This window comes from Seriola aureovittata, chromosome 11 (genome assembly GCF_021018895.1).
Source record: "Seriola aureovittata isolate HTS-2021-v1 ecotype China chromosome 11, ASM2101889v1, whole genome shotgun sequence".
Classification (NCBI taxonomy): domain Eukaryota; kingdom Metazoa; phylum Chordata; class Actinopteri; order Carangiformes; family Carangidae; genus Seriola; species Seriola aureovittata.
This window is the reverse complement of record NC_079374.1, coordinates 5815230-5832542: the sequence shown is the minus strand read 5'-3', so window position 1 is coordinate 5832542 and position 17313 is coordinate 5815230. Positions and strand designations below refer to the sequence as shown.

Sequence of the window (17313 nt, the reverse complement as noted above, 5' to 3'; positions counted from 1 at the left end):
AAAAGAAAAGTTTCAGATCAGAGCACAAGACCTCTCAACTGCTTTGTCTGCCTCATACTGATATCAGGACTGCTGGTTATAGAGCATCTCAAGTTCACCAAACACCAAGAGAAAACACACACACACAAACACGCGCACACAGACATCTGCCTGCTTGCCTGTTTGGCAGACAGGCAAATGACTTTCAAGGACTAATTCAAGATTAGAAAAGGAGTGAGTGAGTGTGTTTGTGTGTGTGTGTGTGTGTGCGTGTGTGTGTGTGTGTGTGTGTCTTGAGGGAAAGGGAGGGAAAATGAAGTGCCTGATGACTTTCTTAGATAATAAAATGCTTAGGCTCAAATATTCAGTTGGTCGTTTTGAAATTGTTTGAGCTCCACTATTGTTTTATTATGAAAGATACCATGACATGATGTCAGGGGATGTCTCTTGTCTTCCAGTCTAGATTCAGACCAGTTATGATGATTATCCTCATTATCTTTACCTGCTTTCATCTCTCTGTAGAGCAAAGACATATTTGGGAATGATTGCGATTGTGTTTCCTCATAGCCCTTGTTCAAAGCAGACATTTTGATTTGTCACAGGAGGAAAAGCGATGGTGAAACAAATGTCATTTAGGGTATCGTTGTTCCATTAAGTTTCTGGGTAAGCCTTACTTTTGTATACAACTAAACTAACCTTGCAAAACAGCTGGATCTCCATCCATCTGTAGGCTCCAAGCTTTTCACTTGTGACCAAACTACTAAAAGACTCATCGACCAACAAAGCTGCTCAGAGTGCAGCCTTGTTGTGTCTCGTCAACGCATATGACAGACAGATGGTTCATCCAATCACCTGCCAAATATTTTTTAAAAGTGCTTGCCCTTTTCCAGTGAAGCCTTCCCAGATGGTTCTGTCTAACAAACATATGGTACGTGAGCTTACAACCAAACTGAAAATACATTTAGTTGGAAACATTTTGTAATCGCAACAGGAATGTTTTATATTAATATAATAAGGACATGTTAATTTAGGTGCTTGGCAAGTTGCAAATATGTTGATAATGAACATATCAGTGAAATTTTCCATTAGTATGAACAGGTGAACCCAAACACAGGACAAAGACTCAAAGCGCAAATTGAACAAGAGGAGAATTATTGTTAAATCGCAGGGAATGAAGGCGGGTGGGGAGCGAGGGTTCTGGCAGGTGCATGCAGAGTGCAGAGAGGAGCTGGCATTTGGCAGGAGAGAGCTGAGTGAGAATTGAAGGCTGGATGACTGAACAGCAGACCTGTGAACGGACAGGGGAGCAGGCAGGCCGGGTGGAGGGTTGAGGGAAGCTGGAGACCGGTGAGGCTCGTTTGAACGCTGGGTGATGTTGCAAGTGTGGCAGGTGGAGATTCTGGAGGGGAAAACCACAAAGGAGAAAAAAAAAACTGTGAGTACACAACTTTAAGCAGCCTTGAACATCATCATTTCAGCCAGTGAAATAATGATCTGGGGAGGAGTGAACAAAGAAGCGGGGTAGATATACTGCTGGGGGTGATGATTAGATGGATGGCAGGTGTGCTGGCAGATTGGCAATCAGGAAACCAGGAGAGAGTGAGGAGCGCCACGCCCACAGCACACACACATGCTCACACACACACACACACACACACACACACACAGATTTGAGAACAGGAAACACAGGAGAAAGAGTTAAACACCAGATAAACTATAGGCTCAAATCAGGGTCAAAAAGATTTTGAGCTTGTAAAGTGTAGTTTGTAAATCAGCCTTTCTAAACCTGTGAAATAAATCTGCATGACAAATTCAAGTTTCTGCTTGTGTAGAAAAGATTTGTATTCAAGAAAAAAATAGTGTGAATAAATGGTGAGCGAGTGCTGAGGTTACACAAAGACACTGTGAAAGAAGAAGTTCTTTTGTGAACATCTGTATACAGATACAGAGTAGAAAACTGTGTGTAAAATTCAGCACTCAGTTCCCCACACTCTGCGTCACACTGAAGTCATGAGTACAAATTTTGATCCAGTTCTGATCGGACTCAATCTGATTGGACAATGACAGTCCAATCCCAAAGCAGAGTCCAATCAGAGGACATGTGGCTCTGTTACCTTCACCCCTGCCACAGATCCTGAAAGGCGTGCTAGATTTCTCAGCGCAGGGCTCCTCGGCGACCCAGGGGGATTTGCATAAATAGCTGCACAGCACATGAAACGTTTACCATTATGTTCATCAAATATAATTAAACCCAGCTGGGAGCACTGCAAAAATATATTTCTGCAAAACATATTTGCTGTTGCAGTTTAGCTGTACATACATGTCATTTCCAGGAGACAGGGTTGGGCAGCGAGGCAGCATGGCCCATATGAAGACCCTGGAACTCACCTAAATGGATGCAGTTATTTTTAATGTAATCAGTTGTAATCAATCACGCCTGTGCGTTTCCCGCTATGACATGCCAAAATGTCTGCCGTGAGAAAGGTCTGTCAGCAACAGTAGTAACGCGTCTCAAGTGATGGCAATGTCAGTCTATTGGTTGGTTGATTGGTTGCTCGCTCTAGACTAAAATATCTCAACAACTACTGAATGGATTGTCATGAAATGTGGTTCACAAATTCATGTTCCCCACAGGAAGATTTTCAATAACTTTTCATCTCTCGTCATCATCAGGTCACAATTTTTTATTTGTCCAATACTTTGGTTTATGACTAAAAAACAGCAAAACTATCAGCCTGTGTCAGCTGTAAACATGTCCTCCTCCCAACAAGCAAGCATGTTAGCATGCTGATGTTAGCATTTAGCTCAAAACACCACTGTGCCCAAGTACAGTCTGACAGATGTGCTGCTGTAGCTGCAGACTCTTAGGGTTGTGGGATGTGCAGGATTGTATTGGCCTGGTAATCCGCCTGAGTTGCCGTTTTTATTCCATTTTATAATTCAGTCTGACATAGTGTTTGTCTCAGTTGTTTGCAGAGTAGGAGTTGTTTTTATTTTACAGTAAATTATTCAGCAGAAACCTGCATGCTGTTCTGTCAGAATCATTTTTAGTCAAAAGAGAAGAAGAAACCTTCTGATTTTTACTTTTACAGTTGTCATCCACCCTTGTCACCATTTTTCTGCAGCTGTTTTTATGGCACTGACACAGCTCTGACTGGCTCAGTTCTTGTTTTTTTTGTTCCCAGCTGTAGAAACAGGCGTCAGTGAACACAACACCAGACTGATTTGATTCAGCACAAACAGTCTGAGCTGTGGGCAGTCATTCAGAAACCTGGAACCAGGCGCTGGTTCTGATGTTATCTGACGTTGTTATCAACTTGTTATCTGTGTTGTGTTTATCAAACCACAACTCTACAGTGTGTTCTGCACCACGCTGGATGTCAAATTCCTGTCAGATATCTGGACAACAAAGTTTTATTGAATCTGAGCAGGTTCACTCCCAGACTTTCTTTGGCCGGCTGTGTTGTGTAGAGGCATCACTGCAGGAGACTGGGATGTGTGTGTGTGTGTGCATGTATGTATATGTGTGTGTGTGTCTGAAAGAGAGTAAGACTATAGGTCACAGACTAAGTAGTTTATGAGAATTCTTCCTCCTCACTTGTTGCAGTGAATAAAGCCTGATCCCACACTGACATTGGAGATTATGGGGAGTTTTTTTGTTTGAGTGGACACTTCCTGCTGCTCAGCCCTAAATTCTCAGCTTAGCTCCATAGAAAATCCCCTTTACTGCATTTGTCTACCTGTCTTTGTGGATCTCAGCACTGAGCTGGGGAATCTGGTAGAAAAGCATTTTAACTGGATTTTTAAGAACTTGTCAATAAGCAACTAATTGACATTTATGAAGCAAAAAGACCAAGTATTCTCTGGCTCCAGCTTTTCTCTGTTTTCTTTCATCGTGGATTGATTTGATTTGATTTTTTGACTCTTGGTCAGACAAAACAAGGCATTTGAAGAGGTTGTGAAAACTTCTGATGAAAATGTTTTAGTAATTTCTAATATTGTTATAGAGTAATTGGTAAATAAGTTTATTGACAAACTAATCAGCATTAATCAATAATGAAATGATTAGTTTCAGCCCTAAATAAAGTGAGAGGTATCTCCTGGGTACATGTTTATCAAGCTCTGCATTCATGCTAATGAGTAGCAGGACCCTATGTGAATGCACAATTGATTATACTGTACATCTAAGAAAAAGTGATCAGTCTTACTGGAGCGATCAGATGACAATAATCAATCCTTCTGTTTTTCATAGTTGCTGTTCTGTGTGCAAGTGAAGGAAACAGCAGCCATATCACGGCGGTTGACGCCACAAGAGGGATGGCAAGTCTAAGCTACCCTTTCAGGTTGCCGTAGAAACCAGCCAGGGCTATTTGTTCCAATTTGCTCTGTGGCGTTGAGATCAAAAAGCATGCAACCCAAAGTGCTCTCTGCATATTAGCATCTGTGTTTGATTCCACACAATGAGGCATCCTGCTCACCTCATTTACATTTACACTGTTAATTTATAGTGGAACATATTTGGGCTCCGTTTTCTATGCAATACAAGGCGTCCTAAGTTATATGGAGTGTAGAGTTTAATGTGTTTGACCTGTCCCGAACTTTGTGGTTTGTTATTGTCCAGTTAGGCCTTCACTTGATTTAAAGGCATCTTGCAGGTACCTTTTTTTTCCCTGCAGCCCCCCAACTCCAAGAAATCTCTCCCGTTTAAATGCCATTCCCGCTCCGCCTCCACCGCTCCATTGAAAACTTGGCGGTTTGTTTACGAGAGCGCCAGCACTTCTTTGTGGCTCTGCACACTGCTTATGAGAAGGAGGCGAGCAGCTAGTGAAGAACTCACCCCTCCCCCTCCGCTTTCTCTCTCTCTCTCTCTCTCCCCCTTCTTCCAGAATTGGTTTGAAAAGGACAGACGGCCCTCTCAGCCCCGTCCCCACACCCCAGTGATGCTTAGCTGGTGAGTACACTTTCATCTTTTTCACTGAAAACTTCTCTTGTGACTTTCATGCCTTTCTATTAGTTTATGCATCTTTTACCTGAATTTCTGTCTCTTTTTTTAACATTTTTTTTAATTATTTATAAAAAAAAAATTCAATTCAATTTTCTTTTTTTCTGTGTGCTCACCCTTCCTGCAAACACCAAACTTCTCTCCGGGTTTGTGGATATCTCTATGATGACGGATTGATTGTTATTCTTCTTCTCTCATTCTTCACTTCTCTAAATGTCTTTCTTACTCCGGCCTCAGTTGTAAAAAGTAAAGCAGCCTTTTCTGGTGAAAGCCCTTTATTCTGACTGAGTGAAATGATTTGAAAAGCAGCGCCGAGAATATGGCATTGGAGACGGAAGAGAAGAGGATAAGCAGGAGAGGTGGGGGGGGGGGTGGGGGGGTGGAGGGGCTTCATACAGGCTATTAATGGATGAGTTTTACCTCTCCACGTCCCTCTCTCCCTCCCTCCTCCCTCCCTCCCTCTTTCTCTCGCTCTGTGTGAATGTGAAGCAGTAAATCACTCGGGTGCAGACAGCCTTGAGCCGAGCTGACACTATACGCTGAAATCATTGTTCAGATGAGATGTGACACAAGTGCACAATTACCTTGTGGTATTACCTTCACCACCACAGCAGACTGGAGTCACTGTCAGTGTGTTTACACGCTGGCTATTAATTTGATTCTAACCACCATAGGACGGTTCTTCCAATATTACACACCTGAGGCTCGCTGTTTATTTTTTTGTCGTTGTTGTTTCAGGCACTTTAGCTTTTATTAGGGAGAACACAGTGAGGGAGCTGTGAGGGAGGTGACACAGTCAGCATCTCAAACCCCTCAGAAAGCAGGATGCAGCAATTGTCACCAATTTTACCAACATTTAAAAAAAATGGTTTTTTTTTAAAGAATCAAAGTAGTGTAAGGTTTGTTTTTTATTGTCTGGATTTAATGTTCTCATTCATCCAGGAGGCTCCAAGAGGAGTGTTTCAGCTGAATAAATATGGTCCTCCTGTGACAAGGACGGCTAGAAAAATGCTTTCATTCACACAAAATGAAAATGGAAACTGGGAGCAAACAATCATTGGTGGCAAAAGTTGTATCCCCTCAAAATACTGATCTTGTTAATGAGTTTTCTTTCTAAAAATTGAACTCTCAATATCTGTTTTTTTTAAATGATTATTAAAGTAAACATGGAGGTCAACAGGACTTTTTATAAAACAGCTAAAAATACTTTGTTTTAGAGATAGTTTAAACAATGGTGCCCAACTCAGAAGTATCATAGATATTATTTTAAGTTATCTTGCTTCTGGATTAACAGAGCTTCGGATTTCTCTTACCATGTATACCATGAAATATAGTTTAGTCTTTTGTAAATGTTGTACACACCATGCAAAATGTCATGGAGGGAATCAGGGCGAAGAAGAGAGTTTGGGTTTTGCATTTTTAGATATAAGATATTTAAAATTGTTTTTGGTTAAACTTCAAGATTTAAATGAAATGGCATCTTTACTTTAAACCTATGTGTTACCTGCTCGTATGTATTACTTTGAAAGAGGACATTAAGATCACTGGTAATGGTTGTTTTGCAGGAAGTTAGTGATAATAAGATGATGATAACATCACAAGTTGTGTTACAATAACAATGCAAGTTGGCAGTCTTACAGTAAGATGCTTCGTAAATTCAACAAAGGCAAAAACGAATTTAATCCAAACTCAACTCTCAAACAGCTCATTAAAAATGATGTTTTTGGGTAATTGGTTAATGTGAAACTAATTTATTCTGTATCTTCCTTCAGGCATGATTAGTGATGGTGTGAATAAACACAGACGTGAACAAATTGCCTGAAGCCGTTTAGAAAACATACAAAAAACAAGATCATCAAATGTTGTAATCCCTTTAAATAACCCTTTAATTTATCTGCCGCATTCAGCAGGTGCTATCTGTCATCAGTTATTAGATTTATTGGTAACAACACAAGAACCAATATTATCACAAATACAAAAGAGATCTCTTCAGGGTTTATCACTTGATCATGGCTATGAATAAAACCAGATCCTGTTCTTTCTGGGCTTAGAACATTGCTCAAGATGAGACTGAACATTTAACTCATCAAACAGACCATTAGTGCCAAAAGCAGAAACCCTGTAGGAGAGAACAGGGCAATTTATCATGAAAATCCCAGACCACTTCTGCTCCAATCTCACCTACTTCTCTCTCTGTGTATTTAATATCCCTGAAGGCCAGCCCTGGCATTTGCTTATGTTCTGTTGTTGTACTCCCCTTGCTCAGCACTTGCCTCCTTCTTACTTACTCTGCTCGATTCAATTTGTGGCCTAAATGCCTTTCCCTAATATGTGTCATTGGAGCAGAGCAGTGGTGCTCCCTCTCTGGCTGCTGTGAAGAAGCTCCTCTGTGTTTGTCTTGGTTCGCTCGCTCCTCTGGGAGGAGATCAGGGACTCCAGTCGTGGTTGGCATGTTGTCTCCTCCAGCCCCGCTGCTGTTTGCAGATATTTAGTTCGGGATGACAATAAGCCGGAAGAAAACAAGCTCCTTTTAGGTCAGTAAGAGAGAGAGAAGAAGTGGACTGAGAGGGAGAAAGAGACCTAGAAAAAAAGGGGGGGACAGGGGACTCATCCCTGGATAGGGATTCTCTTTAAAGCTTTCTGTTTGTGAACCCTAGGGCCGAATTAAGGGAGCGTCATTATCCCTGGCAAATTACCACGCTGCCTTTGTGGTCCAGCCATGGTACATTAGGGTGCCTTAAAACGTGGCCGAGCCGTGCCCATTCAGCTCACAAAGAGAGGGGCCGCTGGCAGATCCTTGGCCTGTTTCACAGAGGAGGCATTCACACCACATCGGGGGGATGGTGACGGTGATGGAGAGGGTCTCCTGAGATGAGCAAAAATCACTCGGGCCAAGGCCGGTGTGACATAATCTTTAAGCACATGCCAGCCGATGATGTCATTACTTGGCTTCGTCTTGAGTTTGATCAGCCGTGGAAATCCCAGATCTGATGAGGGAGACTCGTGTTTCCATGTCAGTTGTGTCAGACGAGGGCAGTCTCATCCCCAGTCATCACACATGAACGCTTGGTTACGACTCCTTGGTGTCACTTCTACACACTGGCTCCCTTTAGGGTCATTTTACGATGTGCAGGGTAGCGTGATAGACTCCCAATGATGATGTATACGGGACGATCTTTCCCTGACCTTAACCAAAGAACAGACAGGACTCTGGATGTGGTGCGACAGTTGTGCACTTTGTTTACCCGCCATCTACCCCAACCATCTCCTGGAAGCTCTGCTGCCATTAATAAATGTTGTGCTAAAGTCATTTAAGAAATATGCCTCTGAACATAACCCAGCCAGCTTTCATGTTTCTTAACAAAACGCATTTGTTGTTGCAGTTTAGTTGCATAGAAATGTTATTCGTAGGAGACAGGTTGAAAAGTGTAGCAATGCTGTAGTGTACCCTGCATGTTGAACAGTGGTGCTGAAGGGGTACCCAGTGTGTTAAAAAGTGACACCAAGTGACCTCCCCGTATTCATTCATTAGCCACACCAGGATTTGAATGTTGTCTTTAATTGCTACTGAGCCGTGTGGCAACAAAATCATCAGCTCGCTACAAATGAGAACGTTTCTCCTTCAACTTGTGTAATTTCCAGTCGCTCCCTCAGGTGAACTACAGCAGCTGTCAGATCTTTGTCTCGTCTTATCCAGTGAACAGTCTCTCGTGAATATCACGTGCAGGTGTGCACAGTTTATCTGTATGTTCCCTGAGGACAGCGCAGCAGCAGCAGTCACGGAGTCACTCCTGCAGGACGAGGGACGGACGTTAGACTAATTGTCGGCTTGACAAACCAACAGAGGAAGAGTCATCACTGCTCTGTTCCTGATACGCTTTTAAATCTAACAAACATTTTGCCATCAATATTTTAGCGCTGAAACAATTAGTCAGTCATTTAGCCAATTTGTTGCTTTTCTCTGTTTTTTATTATTATAAATTGTACACTGTTGGGTTCAAGATGTCTCCCTGAGCCCTAGACATTTTTTATGATTAAAAAAAAAAATGAATTAACTGAGAAATAATAGATTCATAGATAAAAACACGAACCAATAATGTGTAAAACACCCCTTAATTGATTTCTTCTCTTATTTTACCAGCTATCTTTATTTTTCCACAGTGTAATATTAATATTACTTAATGACATTTCTTTCAACAAGGAGATGTATAAACTTGGATTAATGTTGTGTGAACCAGACTAGACAATCCTTAATTTGATATATTCAAAGTAACTACAGTTGACTGGAGAACTAATGGACACATTTACTTACACGAATTTGTTTGTAGACTAAATCAAATAACAGGTAGCACTTTGCCAATAACTGATTTAAAAGTACTTGATGTCAGGCAGAGCTCTCCTGTCTGTGCAGTACGAAGTGCCTTCATGTGTCGTAAGGAATAAAACAGAGTGTCTGAAAGCACCAAACTGAATGCTCATGCTCGGAAAATACTCCCAAAGGCCCCCGCATCCCATTTGTTGGTTAATTTCCTCAATAAGCTGGCTGCTCCAAAACACATTAAGAACATTGGTTTTGTTTTAAGATGCAAAGTAATGAGCAGGTGCACAGTCCGGGGAAGAAAGAAAGAGCTGCAGATATAATGTTTGACCTGGTCAGTGCTTTAGTGTCTCAGGGGTTATTTGAGATGATTGGATGAACCCTGGTGTCTTCTGTCCCTCCACCTCTGAGAGGAGAAATTCTGAAACGTTGTAGAAGCTGATCTGAGAAGGAAAAGCAGAGGCATTGAGTCTACGTGAAAGATTTCAGCTGTTGCAGACTGCTTGCAACATATATATATATATATATATATATATATATATATATATCTGTCAGTTTTAGATGGAATCCGCCACAAGCTTTGGCGGAAATTTAGTGGCCGTTTCAAACATCAGCAGGTAGCTCAGACTCAATATAGAGTGATCAGAGTTGATCCTCTGGGCTTGAAATGGTTGAATCAAGTTTTCACCAAACGCCCATAAATTCAGAATGCACCATGAGCTGTGATGTCAAACTCTTCAAAGCAAACTAAATAAGCGAGCTGCTGAAGGTGCTGTAAAATTCCTAGTGTGTGAAATGTTTGTTCTTGGCAACTTGCCCTTATTTATCATCTAATCAACTGGAGGCTTTACCTCTACAATTGATGTCTCCATCATTTCATTTTTTTTTTCCCTGCGATACGTGGGAGATTTCATTACTTTCCAACATTGTTTCCTGGTTTTATGAACTCAATCCCTCTGCTGAAGTAGATGAAAGAAGGGAGGAGGCTTTTGTCCAGGGGCTGTGGTGGAAACCCTGAGCCCGTAAATCCTGCACTGATCTTTGGATCATTAAGCTGTGAGCCCTGAGTCCTTTGGTTCTTTATCACCAGGCCTGGATCCCAGGCCATAATGGAGGCTAACTGGCTAATGATTAGCTGTCCTCCACAGCTACTCCAGAGCCGGCTGCTGCTGCTGCTGCCGCTGCTGCTGCTGCTGCTGGGAGGAGGCTTTGAAAACATATAAGTCTGGCTTCAAATGCTTTCTCTTTTTATCTGGATGACTTGCTGTCCTCTTAAACTATTGAGAGTTTTCCAGAAAGCTTAGTGTGGAATGTTAGTGGTTTATGATTGCATAAAGCGATTATTCTGAGCACTTTATTAGAAACGCCATACTAATACTGGGCAGTTCCTCCCTTTACTCTCAGAACAACCTCAGTTCTTTGTGGCATGGATTCCACAAGATGTTGGAAACACATCACTTGAGATCCACAATTACATTTACTCATTTGGCAGATGCCTTTCTCCAAAGTGACTTACAAATGAGGGACAACAGTACAGCTTCAGTGCAGTAGGAGACCTTGATGTAACATCTGTTTCATATGTGCAAGGAAAGGTAAAGATGTGCAACAACATTGCATAGTAAGCGGTAGTCAGCCATGTTAAGGTGTAAGAGGTTCTGCTCCATGTTGACATGATTGTATCACATAATTTCTGCAAAAATTGTCAGATGCACATTCATCTTCCGTGCCATCACATCCCAAAGCTGTTCTACTGGATTCACATCTGGTGATTGGGGAGGCCCCTGAAGTAGACATTAGAAGATGGTTGATTGTGGCCATAAAGTGAGACACATGGTCAGCAACAACATTCAGCTAAGTCTTGGAATTCAAATCATGATTGATTGGTAGTAAGGGGCCCAAAGTGCTAAGAAAACATTCCTCACACCACTATACCACCAGCAGCAGCCTGGACTGTTGACATTAACCAGGTTGGATCCATGGATTTATGCTGTTGATGCCAAATTTCTGACCCTCCCATCTGCTGCCTCAGCAGAAATCCAGATTCATCAAACCAGGCTGTTTTTGCAGTCTTCAACTGTCCAGTTTTGGCGAGCCTGAGCCTGAGTCCGCTGCAGCCTCACGTTTCTGTTCTTGGCTGACAGGACTAGAACCAGACGTGGTCTTCTGCTGTTGTATCCCATCTACCCCGAGGTTCAACGTGTCGTCCACTCTGATATGCTTTCCTGCTCACCGCAGTCGTAAAGAGTGGTTATCTTAGTTACTGTAGCCTGTATGTCAGCTCCAACCAGACTGGCCATTCTCGTCTGATCTCACTGTGTGATTTCATGCATCGCCCTGATGCCACATGATTAGGTGTTTCCTAATACAGGGCTCAGTGGGTGTACGTATTAAGCTGCTTGTGGCCCTGAAGTGTTGTAAAGCTGCTAATGTAACTAGTCAACAATAGATGGTGGAGCAGTTTGTGCACATGTGCTTGTGAATTTGACAAACAGTATTTGCCTCCTCTTGGTGCTGCAGCTGAGCAGATTGCCTCGTCTCTGAACACTCTCTAGGTTAATGGGAGAGGAAGATCATTGGCTTCTGTGAAAATCAGGATGGAGATGCAGTGTTTTGGATAATGAAACCCACTTTTCTTCCATGTATAAAAAAAATCCTTGATTACTTTAGCTTATTCTGGAGCTATGCAGGCTTGTGATACACTTTGGACTTTGAACCAAAGATAGAAAATAGCTATGATCAGTCTGTCCACTTACAAATTTGACTTTGAACTAATTATTTTTCAAGGGAGATGATGTAAGGTAAGTGTTGTGTGGAGGCAAAGGAGGCCTCTCCTACCAAAGCTTCATCCAGCAAAACTGATCTACAGCCCAGTGCAGGATTTCACCACCACATCAGGAGGTGTATACTTATACAAAAGGAAATCATTGTGCAAATATTAATAACCAAAGTAATTTAATTTACCTTATTTTATTCACTGTGACTCACTGTTGCAGATAATGTTCAAAAAACTTTTAAATGCCATTTGAACAGGCCTATTTAATGCCAGAATTTTTTGATTGATTATCTCATCATCTGATCTAGGATCTGCCCACGGCAACAACTGAATGGCTAAACTTGGCTAACTAAAATACTTGCATGAGGTTAGCAATAATTTAAAAAAAAAGTTTTTAACGTAACTCAGTTTCTTCTATTTTTTCCTGTTAAAGTTTTTAACTTACATGAGGGTGTCGGGATCGAGGGTGTTGTATGCGATACAGATTTAATACCCCTTGCAGGCAAATATGTGCCATGCGATATTTGGCTACATAAATAAAATTGACTTCACTTGATTTAATTGGTCTCTGATGGGAATCCAGTCTTTGGCATCAAAGAAACGCAATATGGCCATCCTCCGCTCTGACCTCAACACCCTCCTCTCTACCTTACAACATAAAGTGCAAACTGCCTCCTGCATGGGAACTAAATGTTGACAATGAACACAGTTCATCACTCATACTTTATACTCCAGTACCTACCTGATCAATCTCAGTTCTTTTTGTCTACACGTTTCCTGTTGATGTCGTCACTCCCAACTTTCGGTTACATACGAGTCCTGTAAGCTCCTAAAGCGCAAGTATAAATCCAGCTTTAATGTGTTAACATGTCTTAAATCCTATTAGAAACCCTTGATTTATTTTGGGCTAGACCAGCCTCATCTGAGTCGTACCACAGAGCAGAACTTACCTATCTCCTCTGTCAGATTCTGAACTCTGCGGGAGCACCACTTTGACTCCACACAGCCGCTCGGTTGTGGGCTCCTGGCTGTAAACTTGCTGTTTTCTGCTTAATCATTCAGTAAGGATTAGTGGCACTGTGTGTTTTCTAATTATAGACCTGGACTGTGCACTCTCCTCCTCTGTGGGGTCAAATCTAGCCCACCAGGCCCTCAGCCAGCGGCTTACTCACAGCTACACTCCACTGCAACTTTCACACGTTTATTTCTTTGTCGTTAACTTGTCATCTTTTTTATTGTTATTCTTTATTCTTCTTTTTTTTTTTATCAGTCCATGCTCTCTTTTCTCTCCTTTTTCCCTTTTTTTCTCTCCCTCTCTCTTTTGTTCGGCTCACACCAAAGACTTTTCATTTGGATAAAATAAAACTCAATGAGGAAGCTGTCAAAATAAATCACTTCCTATATCAAGGAGGAAACAAGGAATTGCCTGAAAGAAAAAGGACACCAATTCATTTTTTTTCTTCCCACACAATCAATCAGTTCCCTTTCACATCTTTTCATTCTGGGAGAACAATAGGTTTGATTAACCCCTCTGGGAAAGCTCATTATCCATTTCCATTACAAAGGTGTTTGTAAGACACTTTGAATTTGAAACGCCAGAGCAAAAAATATATAGATCAATGGAATATACTGATGCCCATGAGTTCTGAAAGAGAATAATAGTAAAATGATGGCTGCCAGTCTCATCTCAAGCATCTGGCTTAACAACAGGCCAGATGTGTATTCTGCACTGTGTGTGTCAGAAATGTGTTTTTGATCATTGTGATTTCTGTCAGCTGGGATGCTTGAAACGGACGTAAGTATACAAGCTGACAGCATGTTTTTTTTTCTCCTCTGCTGCCCACTGACATGAAATGTTTCATATCACCTTCCCCTTCCTTCACTTCATAGATGAAGTGAGCTGCAACAGAGGAGTTTGAATTTTATATTTATGAGTTTATTTTTATCATCAGACCCTGTCACAGTCTTTTGGGTGTTCCATTGTTAAGTCGAATCAATTTCTTCAAGCGTCACCTAGGAAATGGTTCAATCCATTTTTAATCAAAGCACCTTATTAAGCAGGAGTTCAGATAAAATTAGTGTGTCTATTTTCCCATCACTTATTTGTTGAGCCTGTGATGTGGAACCATATGGTGGTTGTGGAGATAAATGTATGTTCTCTGAAATAACCTCAAAAAAATTCATTTCCATCATGAAATGTGTTTTAATTAACACTGAACATTTTGGAAGATACATTTGTTTGCCGTACGTAGTCCACACAGACCGTTTGGCCACCTTGGTTGCACATCTGTCTGCAGATGTGGGCATGTTAACAATTTGAAATTGTACAAACCCTCACGGTTACGCAGACACAGAATAATTTGAGCTTTACCCAGCACTTTTATCTCTGTGTGTCCAGCACATAGAGAGAGAGAGAGAGAGAGAGATCCTGGTTAGCTTTAGCTTAGTTTAGCCTCTTCGCTAAAAGACAGATACCTGGCATTAACATTGGATCTGTATCTGAATACATTATCTGGATAGTAACGTCCGATCCACAGATTGAATTTACATCTGGTGTTATTAAGCGTCCTTGTTTTTTCGATCTCAGTACCCAAATAAGTTAGGTGTGTTGGGCAGATTTGTCAACAAACATGACACATCCCAGATTAAATGAAGCAATGCCACGGACAGACGTCACTTATCTTTGGATAGCGATGTAGCTGCTGCTATCGCTTCCAGTTTTTGTTTGAGATGTCTGTGACGATTCTCAGTCATCCAGGTTGAAAAGTTGAATCTTAGGCAACTGCACTTGGTTTTAGATACTTGAAGACATTTCACCTCTCATCCAAAAGGCTTCTGCAGTTCTGATTGGCTGGTGTTTAGCCATTGATGTCACTTGATTCGTTAGTGCTCCTGGTTGTGTAGCGACAGTCGTGACAGTCGTTGGAGTCACCTGAGGTCAGGTGTGAGTGTTTGTTAAATCTCCTGGGAAGGGATGAAAAGACAGCATTGGAGGTTCGGGGACAGGTGGCGTCTTAGACCTCCTCCTCTGTTTAGGGAAGGTTTCGCTACTTTGACACAGATGGCCTAGATTAAGTTAGATTTTTGACCTTCTGTTGACACACTTGCTTGTATCCAACTTCACCTCACTACACAGCACATACAGCAAACCTTTTTTTCTGGTCCACACGTCTTTCATTTGACTTTGCACACACTCTCGTACAAACCCTCTGGATCTTTCTGGGCATCTGGATTTTATTTCAGCCTCTCACTTAGTTATACTATTTTTTTTTAAAAGGTACTTTCCCTCAACGTATCAAAATGAGATTACATGTAATCCTTGTTCTTGTGAAGGATGACCTCTTTTTGGGAGAATTAGGTTTCTTTACAGAATTAATTACTCTGAGGTTTGGGGCTGAGGAGATTTCTTTGTGTTTTCAGGCTCTGTGTCCTTTGTGGGACTGACAGAGAAGGTGTTATTAGTTATATTCTCTGTGAATATCGGAAAAATAGAGACACAGGAAAGATCCTTAATTGAAAAGTGGTAATATATCAAACTAAACAGACCATATCAATTAGTTAATGATTAGACTGGTAATTAGGTCTTTGGAAACCCCTTCTCTCTGTACAGGCGACTGATGGTTGTAGCTGAAGATATCTTGGATGCTTAAAGACGCTGGCATATCATAAAACCATCCTCACACATTCTCTGATGAAGATATCCACGCTGCAGCCCCCAGTTTACAGCTCAGCTTGATCAAACTGCTCATTTACAGAACTAATGAGAAAATGAACAAAAATTAAGGAATCATTTGGTTGTTTTATTTCATCAAGAAAAGAAGCTGGAGTTCCTTTTTTTTTCTGCTGCGGGTGATTATATCACAATTACAACACAACACGGCCCCTTCAGGCACTCGGCGAGGGCGACGGCTCCCTTTTGGAATTATACACGTAGCGTTGGAGGCGTGTTGTGTGCTGGGGTGGTAAACAATGCCGCAGTGATCAGACTTGTTTTCATTTTCATCACCAAATTTCCTGGCATAAAGCCTGGGTCACGCATCAAGAAGACTGTAACGAGAAATTGTGTTGTGAGACCACATAGCAATTAAAACAGGATACAAGATGCTTTTTTTTTTTTTAATTTCTAATTACATCACAATGGATTTAATTACGGCTGCATGTTGTGCAAAAGCAACAGTGTCGCACATAGCGTTGGGCTTGATCATCTGTCTTTTATTTGTGACAGGATGTTCCCTCGCTCCCTGGACTGTAACCAGCGTTCGGGAAGAGGCTATGAAATGGGACACAAACACTGGCACCATTTGGGAAATATATAGGAGTTTATGAAAAGGAACAAATGATCCGCTGCAGCCTTTTTTTTTTTTTGCCACTCTGTGTTTGATTCTAACATGTATCTGTCTCTAAAGAATTTAAATAATTTACAATTAACGATCTTTTAAATGATAACTTAATGATCAGTAGACTCCGGTGATCTTTGCGTAATGATCGCACAGAAGGTGACGGCTCATTCAGAGCGCTTCCAATAAACATGTGCACAAAGCCTTTTCTTAAAAGTTGAACCTCTGACAGTTCAAAAGCATTGTACTCTTCTGACAGCTTATAGTGCTTCTGCAATCTTAAATCCCTCTCCCTGACACCTCCTCTTCCTCCTTTGCTCTCCGTCTTTGTGAGAACAGCAGGATGTGACAGCTCTAAACTGAACAGTGTGAAGTTTGTGAAATGGAAATGGCTTTGTGGTTTCTCCTAAATGTCTGACCACTTTATCTGTGTGTGTGTGTGTGTGCGTGTGTGCATGTGTGTGTGCGTGCATGTGTGAGACATTGTTTAGCTGTAGCTACATGTGTCCAGCTTGTGAGATGTAATGCATTTGTCTGTAAATCCATCCCCACAGACAACTGATGATCAGGTTTTGCTGTCTTGCTCTTTATGCAAATAACAGAAAACATCAGGACCACAGTGTTTCTGCACAGGTGGGATAATTTTCCTCGTCGGACAGTGCAGCACATGAGCACATTGTTACAGTAGACAAATGTGGCCTTGTTTTCCCTCGAGTGACCAAAATGTCCTGTATAGCAAAAAGCAAAAACGCCAATATAGACAGGTGTCAAATTAAAGGAAAGAAGTGAATTTAGAAGCTCAAGGGATCACTGATTGATTTGATGCTCTGGCTGTCACGGCCATCAGATCTCAACTTAAGTGAACGCCTAGGGGAGATTTTTGAAGCGACAGCGCTCTTTAGCA

The 17313-nt window shown here is 41.5% G+C and overlaps 1 protein-coding gene across 6 annotated transcripts in view; it reads left to right on the top strand.

The window, feature by feature from the left end:
* sema5ba (sema domain, seven thrombospondin repeats (type 1 and type 1-like), transmembrane domain (TM) and short cytoplasmic domain, (semaphorin) 5Ba) overlaps positions 1-17313 on the top strand; it is a 174211-nt gene that overhangs the window by 27486 nt on the left and 129412 nt on the right. For 5 of the 6 annotated variants that reach the window (XM_056388964.1, XM_056388965.1, XM_056388962.1 and 2 more), the window contains exon 2: positions 4866-4930. The exons of the other annotated variant lie outside the window; for it this stretch is intronic. The gene's annotated coding sequence lies outside the window, so the exon portion shown is untranslated. The remainder of the gene's footprint in view (positions 1-4865; positions 4931-17313) is intronic. 6 annotated transcript variants of the gene reach the window in all.